This window comes from Sphaeramia orbicularis, chromosome 13 (genome assembly GCF_902148855.1).
Source record: "Sphaeramia orbicularis chromosome 13, fSphaOr1.1, whole genome shotgun sequence".
NCBI lineage: Eukaryota > Metazoa > Chordata > Actinopteri > Kurtiformes > Apogonidae > Sphaeramia > Sphaeramia orbicularis.
The window spans coordinates 36150428-36164284 of record NC_043969.1 but is presented as its reverse complement, the minus strand read 5'-3'; the positions used below and the strand labels follow the sequence as shown (position 1 = coordinate 36164284).

Sequence of the window (13857 nt, the reverse complement as noted above, 5' to 3'; positions counted from 1 at the left end):
ATAATTGGGATAATCGCCTGCGTTCACCTGGATTGAACTCATAGGAATCTCATATTTCCATCATTATCCATTTCCACTGTTTGAATTTTAACTGGCAGTCTTTGTTGTCCATCATTTCTTTGCGTATTTCACATTTTTCACTAAGTGGCTTCATATATGTCAGATCTGCCTTTGCTTTTTATATATATATATATTTATACATTCCAGTGCCTGTAAATGGCTTTTCTTTCATTAAGTATAGTATGTGTGTGTATTAACTGTTAGACTGACGCTTCACTACAGGGAAAAAATTGACAGGAAAGCCAATTATTTGTATAAGTAATCATCAACTAAAATATAATTATTATGACAGCCCTAATATAAACTTAATGCTTAGTCTTTTCTGCATTCAAACTTGTAAAAAATGATTAAATATGACTTTACTGCAGTGGTTCTCAATCTTTCTTTCGGGCCCCCCTTGGAGGACCAAAAATCTCCAGGCCCCCCCTCAACCCCAACAACATTGTAACATCAATATCGTAACAATACTTTTTGCTTTTCCTTGAATAATTTGTTGTGCAAATTAAAAATAACATAGATTGTTGCTTGAACAATACAAATAAACTCAACAAGACTGCCCCCGAGACGATATTTTTCCAAATAAAAATAGGACATGCACAATTATCTTACAACTATGACAATAAAGTAACTTTTTTTTTTTTTTATAGAACAACAAATTTTGGCAACAAAGATGAACATTTTAACAATACCAGTGACTGCAATGAGCCTCTTTACATTGCACATCATCAAACTGTACAAACTGTGCAAAAACAGAAACATTACACATTTTTCTTTTCCAGTCCAAACCTTGTCCATTCTCCAAACTTCAACTCTTTGTCTATAGTGACAGATCACCATGGCAGTAGATTGGTTTGTTGTACGTCCCTAAAATGAGTCCAGGATGCTCCAACGCAAAAAAATTAGTTCCACCTGCTACATGTTCTAACCTGAAAAAAATAAACAAACACAATGCTCATTGTAAAGAGGAGTTGATAATATTATCTATCTTGTTGCTGTTTTTTTTTCTTTTTTTGTGTTTATTAAGTTTGTTGTATAATTTTATTTTTTTTTATTGTTGCTGTATTGTGTCTGTGTCGTTCCTTATTTCAAAGTACATGTTTATATGTATAATAATAATAATAATTAAAAAAAAAAAAAACACCCAGGAATGATCCCATGCCCCCCCCCCCCCCCCGGCAAGCCTTCACGCTCCCCTTGGTGGCCCCGCCCCACAGTTTTCAAACTACCGCTTTACTGTTGCATGAAATCCATATTTATTCAGTTGATTTTTTAATGTGCAGGGTTATTCTAAAAAAATTAACCAATTTCATTACGCAATATTTTAATAAGGAAAAGCAAAAGAAAACTCCCGCCAAGTCACAAGTATTCTATTCACAATCAACTTTTATTTCCTGTCTCACAAGTGTTCAATGTGTCCACCACCTTTAGCAAGGACAACATCAATGCGATTAGAGAATTCCTCCCAGATGCGTATCAGCATATCACGATTCACTGAGTTGATCGCTGTTGTGATTCGATGTTTAAGGTCATCGAGGTCGGTGGGTAGCGGTGGAACATAAACTTAGAAAACTCCTCTTTCAAATGGTCACTGACTCATTCCATGACGATGCTTGAGAACTGAAGCAATGTGTCAAGAAATCGGTTCATTCTTTTTGAATAATCCTTTATTTAACAGGGACCATGTATAAAAAAAACATTCACCTCTGCACTAGATTTGCAAAAAAACTAGTTTCCATCTGTCATCTCTGGGCAGGAGATGGTAAATACATAACATAGACAAACCTGTAGTAGAAATAAAACTTTTGGAGGTCAAAAATACATGCATGTCTGGACGCACCATGCCCCCAAACCCCCAATCTCCACATATTATCACATAAAAACACTCACATACCATCTAAATATGTTCTACCAACACATTCCAGTTTATCCCATTAGCATTTATTGACTTGTAAAGACCTAGGAGTGTTTTGCGAATCTGCATATAACATTTTCTAAGTGGTTCAGGACAATTTATTATAATATAATCCTCTGCATTTCTTCTTTTTTCCAGTAAAAAAATCAGGTATTTTCTTATATTTAATTTACTGATCTTGTAGATGTTCATGAAAGTCCAGAGTAAATTCAAAGGTTATTATATCAGAACAGAGAAAACTGGAGAAAAAGTGAGTAATAGTATTAATCGAATATAAAAAATAAGCATCCACAGACTCCTAAAGTACATGGGTTTTACTGGTGAGTCATTGTGTTGGAGATGATGATGCTTCAGAGCCTCTGAACGTCCAAATACGTCAAATCTGATGACCATGAAAAACTACAAACTGTATTTTACCTCAGTTTTTTCCATGTATTGATAGGATTAATGACTCATCCGTAAACATTTTAGGTCAGTGGATGCTTTTAGTCAACAGTGGCTGTAAACTGCAGCATGATAGGATAACAACATATTCAGTCCAACTAATATGGACAACGCAGGTTTCTTAAAATGCATTTTTATTAATCTCCCAAGAAAAAAAAACACGAAAATCTAGACCTGTTTTTCTGGCAGCTGAGTCTATTACTTTGCGACCTTGAAGGAAAAGGCAATAGAAGACTGTTCAAAAAATGCTAGGCTTCTTTTATGGACGCTACAGTCCCACCGAGCTGTTGACATGGACACTCTGGTCATTTATTCTGTGCAAAGTTGTTTAAATCTTACGAAGGACATGCAGTATTGTGCTATTTAAAACAGAATTTCACAGAATGCTGCTTTTTTGTATTTACCAGCTATGTGACATTGATGACAGCTGTGGTTTCATCTCCTGGACCTGTTCATAAAGCAATCTAATTGGTTTTAGGGATGTCTCACCTGCTGGAGACCGACAGGAGACGCAGTAATGGATATGAAGCGTTGCATTCAAATACACCCTGGATGCTTCATTACTGAGTGACTTTCTAATATGTCTGAATATGGCGATGTTGTACCTCAGTGTTTTTCATCTTTTTTTTTTTTTTCTCACTGTGAATTAGAATAAGATCAAATTTGCAATCAGATACACTCCCACACACATTTTTGAGCAGCTTGCAGGTTAATGTACACTTAATGTGCAAGGAAATGGTGTGGAAACTGGGCTTCTTTGCCTTTCATTCTATCTGTCAGCAACCCGGCGGACTCACTAGGCTCTACAGTGGTATGACCAGAAGGTCTGTAGATATGGCTGTTATTGGAGTTTAGTGTAGGGAGGCAGATGTAGATTCCCTGAACTGTAGTCTAACTCGAGGAGAGCTGATATGAGGACCCAGATAGTTTTTTTTTTTTTTTTTTTTTTTTTTTTTTTAGAAAACACTGCAAGCAAGCAAAATTCAGGGAAAAAACCAGTACAGAGAAATGATTTAGAGGAGTCCTGTGTGTGGTAAAGGCCTGTTTGTTTGTCTACTGCCTCACACTGTGGACTGTCATCAAATGAAGGAGATCTGATGCCTCCTGTGACATTGAGCCTGTTTACATGACCGTAAAAGTAACCTAATAACCCAGTAACTGGGAGTAATCTGATAATTGCAATAATCAGATCTGATGCGTTTACATGCACTTAAGAAATGTGATAATTAATAAACCCTGGTTTAGATGCTCCTTTCTTTTTCGGAGTACATACGTGCATAGTGATTATAGACCATTTTTAATTGTGTTTATTCAGGCACAGACGTAAAAGAATGAAAAAAATTACATGAAGGAAGACATCGGAGTATTGGGGAGAAATCTAGGTTTGTTAATCTGATTTCTTATAATCAGATTACTGCTGTTATCTGATAAAACATATCAGATTATACTGTTTACATGATCATTGGAATAATCTGATAACTCCAGAAAATGGTTTATGATTGGAGTATTAGTGTACATGTAAACAGGACCATAAAAGATTATTTTTAATGTTTAATTGTTTTTTATTCATATACGTTGCCTTTTGTACCTGCTTTTATCTGTTTTTAATGTGTTAGGTTTCTGTTTTTATCTGTTTTATGTAAAGTATCTTTGTGCCATACAAATAAAATGTATTATTATTATGATTATGATTATGATTATTATAAGAGTCTGATAGCTGCGAATGATTGGATAATTGTAATAATCAGATCTAATGTATTTACATGCACTTAAAAAATGCGATAATCAAAAAACTTTGGTTTAAATGCTCTAGTCCATTAATGGATTTCTTAGAGTATGTACTGTACGTATGTAGTGACAGTAGATTTAAACTTCCTATTGTCTTCCATTCATGTTTGATTACCTAACTTCCACTGTCTACGATTTTAATTGTGTTTACACATGCACAGACGTAAAAGAGCAAAATAAATCGGATTACTACAGGAAGACATGGGAGTATTGGGGATAAATCCAGGTGTGTTAATCCGATTTCTTTTAATCAGATTATGCTGTTTACATGATCACTTGAATAATCTGATAACCCCAGAAATTGGATAATGATCGGAATATTGTTGTGCATGTAAACAGGTTCATTGTCTGACAGTTTATACAGGCATTGTTGAAAAGAGACGTTCTGACCTTTTGTATTTATGATTTATATACAATGTTTTTTTGAACCGCTGCATATAGTCGCGGAAAAAATGATTAAACCATCAAAAGTCATCAAAAACAATGGTTATGCACTCGAGTACTAACTCCTGTGTGTATCATGTGACTAAAACAGACAGAAAAGAAAACATGGAATGCCTAAAAGCACTGTTTTTGTCAGTACAATGCCATCGATATTGATGTAAGAACTGAAGTGATTTTGGTTATTATCAAGAAAACATGGAAAATAGATAGATATCAGCTCTGAAATTAAACTATTATGAGCTATTTTTGTTATCATTATATTCGTCCAAACAAATGTACCTTTAGTTGTACCAGGCATTAAAATGAACAAGAAATTGAAGAAAACAAGAGTGGTCTAATAATTTTTTCCGCGACTATAAACTAAATGTGCTGATTTCTGATCTACTTACATGAAACTTCAACGGTGAGAGGCTCTGGTTCTGAAAGAATACATCTTCATGCATCGTGCTTTTATCACTTTAACGGCCTTCTTTGACAACTGCAGGGGGCGTGTCATGAATAATCCGCTGCATCCATAGGGATGAATGTGGATAAGTATCGCCTGGTTTGAACCCAAACAATCTCCTCCTTGAGCTATCTTCTTTTTTTGTCACAGTCTTTTCTGCATCTGTCTCAGATTGTGTCGTCTATTGCAGTAAATCTGCCAGCGTACATAACACAGCTTCCTCTGTTTTCCCTCTAAACATTGTTTTAGAAAGAAAACAAGTCTTTTAGGGATTACAAGTACAATGTAGCAGGGGGAACTGAGCTGCTGGGAATGACCCTCTCATGTGAAGTTTCTGCAAGTCGAGCAGTTTCCCTGGATTTTTCTCCCTCGACCGTGTGGTGCTGCGTTGCCAGAACCTTTGGTGTCTACGGAAAAGCGAATTCCCACATTCTACGCTCAAACGGGTCTAGGGACTGCAGTCGGAGCATGTGCTGGCTCATTTCCAGCAGACACATCGTTTCATCCAGAGCAGGGTCACAGTGACTGTCGCTTCCACCACCCCCCACTCCCACCCCCCACCCTCACCCCCCTTCACTTCCCCTTTCCCTGCACTGACTTCACCACCGTCTTGAGTGCTCTTGACTCGACTGGCTTTTATAGACGTTGGAGATTGCTTGATTACCCTGAAAAAGGTGGGAAAAAAAAAAATTTGCTCAGTCATCAAAGCAGTGGCATTATGTCATCGTAGAACTCAAATATTGATCATGATGTTCCTTAATGTGCCGCTTAGAGTCCCAATAATCTAGGTGATCCTTTCAAGTCTGTCTCCTGACATTGGCTCTATGAATTGTCTGTTGTTGGACTCAACAAGTACTGCCGCCATTGTACATCACACCGCCTAAACTGCATCATTACTATGGATCGAAAATACTGGAGGCATTAATTTGAAGATTCAATAGATTTTTTGCCATCTCTAAATAATAGGAAGTCCTTTGCAATCTGCTTATTTGTCACATGAAGCGAAAAGGACAAGTAAGGTGGCAAAAAGAGAAATGCCAAATGCCCGAATCATATTAATGTTTTTTTTTTTTCCTTTTTAGTACACAGATAAACTCTGAGCAGCTGGCAGCCAACACTGACTGAGTCCTGTTCTTGAGCTGGAAAAAAATAATAATAACAGCTCTGTTTTGTCATGCTGATTTACTTTTATCACTGGAAGTTTACATATCCCTAACAGCACCCAGCAGGAAATATTTGGAAATGAACACAAAATTACACTTCAGGCTAGTCAACAAAGCACCAGGCCAATCACTGTCAGAAAATGCCACAAAAATATGAGAGTATCAAACGATTACAGTATACTGTCATGTTTTAACCTTATAAAGGGAGCTGTATTCTCTGGAAAATACTGTCCCACTCCTATTCAAGACAACCTCTCCTGCATTATTGCACTTGTTATTCACTGATAGCTTATGGAAATATTGTGCATCAATATTTAATTATAATAATATCAAAATAGATGGTTTCACTATAAGCATGACAAATGGATTTTAGACTAGGGCCACTGTAGCTGTTAATTGCATTACTTAGCCTAATGCTGTAAAGCATTGACATGAATGAAGCTATTAGTTACATTAAGTTAATTTGTTGTGACGGCGTCAAGCAACACCATCTTTGAAACAAGAATTTATTTCAATCAGCAAATGCATGAGATAAAGGCTCTGGATCATTTTGCTTTTAAGAAAAGTCTCAGTTAACCCTGACTTCTACATAAATTTTTCTCTACCTCACACCTTTCCCAATTGAGTTATCACTGTTTATTTTAACAATATCCACCACATTTTTCTGTGAAATTCAGGTATTTTCCTATATTAGATTTATAGATTATGTAGAAGTTATTAAAACCAAAACATACTGAATTATTAATCCTCAAAAGCCTAAATAGTTGCGAACGACCAAAAAGCTTCTACTGATCTAAATGTTTAACCCTATAACACCAAATGTATCACATTTGATACTTGAGTTTTAAAGCCCTCTACATGATCATTGTGATATTTTTTTCTTGAAAAACCTGATGTATACAATTAGATACATACAATACACAGATAATCTACTAGAGGGGAGGAATTTGTTCACCTTTCCAGGCCTTTCCAGTGACACTGCAAGACTGTCATTAATGAAGAAGGAGGCAGAACTTTGCCAATTTTGAAAAGGAATTACCAATTTGTTAGACCTGTTTGTGTGATATTATTCTGATTCTGTTGGGTTTCTGTAGAATTGACTTAGAGTCTGGTTTTGACCAACTCGATATATAAAATGTCAAGAGATAACTTTCTTGTGATCTGGCGCTATATAAATAAAATTTGATTGATTGAGTGATTTAATTGGTTTCCCCTGTAAGTCGCTTTGGAAAAAAGCGTCTGCCAAATGCGTAAACATAAACATAAACATAAACATATTATGTTTTTGTTTGTTTAAAAAAAGAATAATATTTGAGCACTGAGACCCGATGTATTAAATATGATACAAAATTGAAAATCATACATGGAAATTGATATTTGAAAAAACATTTTTTTGTTGTTCAGAAAGACCAATAAAGGCTCCAGTTTCAAAGAATGGGAATTTTCTGTCAGTGATTTAATGGTTCAGGCTTCACAGGGATAATAACACCAATCCTATCAACACATTGACATCATTCAGATAAAATGCAGTTTCTCAACTTTTCAGCAGCATCAGATTTGCTTTTTTGGACATTCAGAGACTCCATAATGAATGTGCAAACACTGTCATCTTCTGCAACATTGATTCACCAATCAAATCCATGATAGTGCTTGAAGATGCTTATTAGGTTCAGTTAATTATACATTTTGCTGAAAATGTCACTTTGGTGTCAGTTTTGTGTTCTGTTGTAATAACCTTTGAATTTACATTGAGGTTTTATGAGCATCTACATGATATTTAAATTAAACATACCATGGAAAATACCATGTTTTCACTAAGAAATGTAAAATTCATTGGAAGATAATAATTATATTCTAATAAAAGGTGATAAATCTCTTAGGAAAGGTTAAATATTGAAGAAAAGTTCACTTGGATGTTCCCACAAAAACAGTTTTAAGTCTTCAAGGCTTAAATGAACGTAAAAAAAAGTGTCTATTTGTCAAACTAATTGGTTTTTATGGGTGAGTCAGTTTCCACATTCACTACGAAGTCCCTGAACATCCAAACATCTGCTGCTGCTGAAAAGCTGAGAAACTGCATTTTACCTGAAATATTTCAATGTATTGATAGGATAAGTGGTTCAAAAGTAATTAAACATTTTATATCAGTAGATGCTTTTGGTCTTTGAGGGTTAATTAAAACATAATCAAGATTAAAAAGACTCCCATATAACATAGCTGCAGCCCATACAAAATTAGTAAGACTCATGCAGCTTTAATAATAAACACAGTGAGAGTTTTTACATTTTACAAAACATCAGACAATGCATTAAATCTGAGAGGCTGACAATGAAACCAGTCGTTTTTTTTCTATAGTGTTTTATCACCACATTATCAGAACTGTCAACACAAACATCCAGATTACCCCACTTTACAATATAATCAGATAACACCTATTATTGTTGGCTTCACACTCCTGTACGCCAAATACTGTATAACACAGTGCAAAATGCATCATAAAAGTGGAAAGAAATAAAATAGTTCATATATGGGTGACATGGGGGCTAAAAATTCAAACCAGATGTAGACTTATGTTATGAAGCAAGGTTGGAAGCTCTTTGGGTCTATTTTATAAATAAATACTTACTGAGAGAAAAGAGAAACTACTTTTCAGATAAAACACATTTGTATATTATTTTACATTATATTTAATATGAAAATCTGCATGTAGCACGGTCAAAAGGACTACTATTTTTTTTTTTTTTTTTTTAAATCTCTTTATTCTCTCACAGGTACATTTTGGGAATTGAACTAATTTAAGCAACGTGGGTGTGTGTATGAAGGAATAAATCATTCAGAACAGGCACAAGGTCTTTCTCATAACTTTTTAGTCAGCTCCAATGCACAGTTCAGTCCAACTCAAATCCCTGTCTTTCCGCTTCTCTCGTCTCCCCGAACAGCACCCCCCCAGGTGGAATCCCTCATAAGAGAATATCTCCTTAACATTACTGTAAACTTGTATATGTAAACATCATACAGTAATTATGTAAGAAAACACTAAAGCCATGTCTGTATAATATCATCATAAACATGTCTTTACTATTACTGTGCTAATGTTTACAACAGAATATTTGCTTATCATTAGCATTTTTCCCATGTTCACTCAGGACATGGGGGCTAAAAATTCAAACCAAATGTAGACTAATGTTATGAAGCAAATTTGGAAGCACTTTGGGTCTATTTTAAAAATAAATACGTACTGATATAAAAGAGAAACTATTTTTCCAGATAAAACACACTTTAATATTATTTTTATACAAGAATCTGCATGAAACTTGTTAAAAAGGACACGAAAATTATGTGCTACTATTTTTTTTTAATATCTCTTTATTCTCTCACAGGTACATTTTGGGAATTGAACTAATTATGCAAGGCAGAGTGTTTCACAAAAATGACAGCTGTTGCAAAATCATTTGCGATTTATATGTGTTTAAATGGGCAGATTTTGCATGTAACACAAGTGGACACGATGGGTTACACACGAAACCTGGAATGAGACTGAGAATCATGAAAAACCCACATGTCTGGATTAGAAAAACCACTAGGATCATCACATTTAATGCAGTGTCTTTATGTATAGTGGTATATAAGACCATTTACAGCCATGTTTTCCAGATCAAATGCACTTACACCTGGGTAGCTTTTCCTGTCCCAATTTTGGTCCTATTTTTGGCCCCAATATTTCATTAATTTTCTACCTAGATACAAACAATGGTTAGATATAGTACAGGAAATATGTGTGATGGAGAAATGACTTATACCTTAAGATTAAAAATAGATGAGTTTGATAGAAAATGGGCCAAATGGATTGGATTTAAAAACAAAGACATCAGTGCTGAAATGGTAATGGGATGCCCTTATTTTCCTTTTATTGTATTATTTATGGATATCTTTTGTTGAATACTGTAACCCTCAACTGGCTTTGCTGTAGTTTGTTGTATTTTATGTTTATGAACATGTGAAAAAAAAACTGATTAATTTTGGCATGGCTCAGAGCAAGAGTATATATATATTTTTTTGTATTTATCTGAGGTCATCATTAGGTAAATCCTGGGGGGATAAATGTGGAATGAAACAGATTCATGAAAAACCCACATGTCTGGATTAGATAAACCACTAGGATCATCAAATTTAACACAGTGTCTTTATTTATAGGGGTATATAAGACCGTTTACAACCATGTTTTCCAGATCAAATGCACTGACACCTAGGTAGTTTTTCCTGTCCCAATTTTGGTCCTATTTTTGGCCCCAATATTTTATTAAAAATGCATTAATTTTGGGATGGCTCAGAGCAAGAGTATAATTTTTTTTTGCATTTATCTGAGGTCATCATTAGGTACATCCTGGGGGGAAATATGTCTAAATTTGTCTTTTATTATTGGGTCTAAAAAGCTGGCAAAAATACCAAAATGTACCCAGTTTCATAAAAGCACATATACGGCAATGAAAAATAAAAAAGTGGAACTAGCTGTGGAATCGATATAATACAAATCTTAGTTTGTATATATGTATTTGAGTTATTTTTTTAATGTTTTTTTGATTGAAAACCCAAAGGTATTAGGTCGACGTTTCATCATTTGACATTCATTGTGTTATTTTGCTCAGCATAGATCAGACAGTCACAACCACTGCGGACCTGTTTCTGTTTCTGTCGTTTCCATGCCAGCTACTTTTTTGACTGAAGATGAACCTAGAACAAGTAACAAGCGCCGTGGATCCAATTAGCCTGCCTCGTCGAAATTCCTTCCAACAGCAGCTTCTAAACAGGTGCAAGATGAGATGAGGACGATGGGCTATTTGCCAAAAACCTTGTGCCAAATTTGTAAGAATCTTTCACTGGCACCAAAAATGACACCTTTATGACAGATTTTAATTGTAAGTCTGTCCTTAAATATCATTTGCGCAAGGTTGTTTAGATTGAGAATGTTTTTTTCTTGTGGAGATTATATTAATATGTACTCTGCACAGATATTAAGATGTTACTTTTTTTTTTTTTTTTTTTTTTTTGGTGTGGCGCTAACCTGCCTGCTGCCAAACGTGGGCAGAGTCATGATAAGAGGATTTGACTTGTTTGCACTGATCTGGAAATTTCTCTAAAGTCATTTCATGACCTCTGGAAATGACAAAAAAAGTCAAATATTATGTCAACCAAAGTCGAGCGCGTGAATATCTAATTTGACCTACTGATTTAGAGTGTGCCATTTAACAAAACTGATTTCTATTAAGCCTGAATAGAAGTCTTTGCAGAGTCATGCTGAGCAATTTGCATTCCCTGCTGATGGTCTAATTCTATACTCAAATGTGAACTAAAAGATGTTTAGAACGACTCCAGAGCCAAATATCTACATTCTATTTTGCATATTTTGCTACATAATACAGAACACTTTTTATCCTTCGTCTCTGATTACAGCCTGATGCAATGATAGCGATTAAAAACCCATCCGGAGTCATGTGAAATCAGATGTTTCTTTTGAGAATAACAGACAGCGAATGGTGTTTGACATGCACTACAAACAAAAAGTTAAGGATATTTGTTTTTGTTTTTTTTTTTTTCATTTTTGCCATTTGTAAATAAAACTATGTCTGGTCATTAAAAAATGTGTTTCAATTCAGTTCACACACAAAAAAGTAAAAAGCACTGTGCAAGAATCCCAACTGAAAAAAATAGCCCAAAAATTAAAAATATCCTTAACTTTTTGTTTGTAGTGTATCATAAATGAGAAGTTGCTATGCTCTCGTATTTCTTGGCTTTTTTTTTTTTGCTTTTTTTTTGGGACCTAGAGAGTAAGTGAAGAGCTGAGATTTTGAACAATATAAGACAGTGGTTTCAAATCTTTTTTGTCTCATGGCCCCATTTTAACATCACAAATTTCTGGCGACCCCAGACATTCAAAATGGAGATTTTTTTTTTTTTTTTTGATCATGTAATAGTTTGATATACTATGATGCAAATAAACATTAATTTTAGACGACGTTCAGCCTATATAATGCATATTATTATGGACGGAGGCAGAAAAGCCAGGTGTAGATAACTGCACAAAGTGAGAATTTGATTTTCCTTGGTCAGGATATGTACAGTCAGTCCAGCTTGGATTTATGTAGCGGTTGTATTTGTGTGTTGTTACATATGATAAAAACTGAACTTCTTTGGACACTTGCTGTTTATTCCTGGCAGAAAAGTATACAGTCAGTCTCATTAGTAACACCCGAGTCTTCCAAGGCTTTTTAATCTTTCTTGTATTTTATTTTTTATTTGGATTTTTTTTATTCTTCTGTATAGCACTTTTTTCTTTTTTGTACAGCTTCTATGTCTATAAATCTATTCTGTATTTTATTCTTCTATTTTGGTTTTAACCCTTTCATGCATAGTGGTCACTACAGTGGACAGTTACTCTACAGCTGTTCTCTTTTATATTCATGGGTTTTGTTGTTTTAGTTCCATATCAACCAACACAGTGGACACTTATGCATCATCTCATAAACTGCAATTCATACCGTTATTGTAACTTTGCTGTTCTTGATTGGTTCTTGAGTGGAAATCAATTGTTAATATTTATTTTTTGCATATTATCGCCATGAAGTGAGTAATAACTAGTATTAGAATTGTTAAAATGTGAGAAAACATCAGATTAGCTGCATTAAACATGGTTTCATTTCACTGTTTTCATATCACTTTATGATATTGGGTTTTAAATACATGTTTATTTGCTTCAAGAATAAAATTCATGGTGTAGCAGAGTGGATATTTTTGTAACTCCATGAAAAACAGGTTGATTTAAAAAAAAATAAATAAATAAATAAAAAAAAATCAATCACATTGTTTTTTTTCATGCCTAAAGAGGAATAAAAACACTCAGGGAAAAAAAAAAAATTTTGATTAACGTTCTCATAATTCATGCATGAAAGGGTTAATTATTCTTCTGTACAGCACTTTGGTCCACTGCAGTTGTTTTAAAGTGCTTTATAAACAAATTTGGATTGGATTGTTCTCACACTGCTAAGCTAAAATAAACAAAAGTCAAAGTTAGCTAACACACCACATGCTAATCATGCTACCAACAAATAATTAAAAACATCCTCATTTTCACTCAATAATATGCTCAACCGATAGGAAGCTAAGCATTACACAGATATAATAGTGTAATACAACCGCTTAGATGTGAAATTAAAATAAAAAATGTAAACAATGACAGGACTGACAATGTGTGTACTTCTCACACACTGCTAAGCTAAAATAAAAAAGTCAAAGTTAGCTAACATACCACATGCTAATCATGCTACCAACAAATAATTAAAAACATCCTCATTTTCACTCAATAATATGCTCAACCGATAGGGAGCTAAGCATTACACAGATATAATAGTGTAATACAACCGCTAAGATGTGAAATTAAAATAAAAAATGTAAATAATGACAGAACTGACAATGTGTGTACTTACCAGGTAGACAGCACAGCCAAACTGCTGCTATCTGTCTGGGGTGCACGACCCTAGTCTGCAGGGGTGTGGCGTTCAATGCCCATGAAATAAAATTGTAATTAATACAATAACAGTGCGAGA

At 34.5% G+C, this 13857-nt stretch overlaps 1 protein-coding gene across 2 annotated transcripts in view; it reads left to right on the top strand.

Annotated features, from left to right (window-relative positions):
- The window catches only part of cadm2b (cell adhesion molecule 2b), a 333961-nt gene that overhangs the window by 179377 nt on the left and 140727 nt on the right, over nt 1-13857 (top strand). The gene's annotated exons all lie outside the window — the stretch shown is intronic.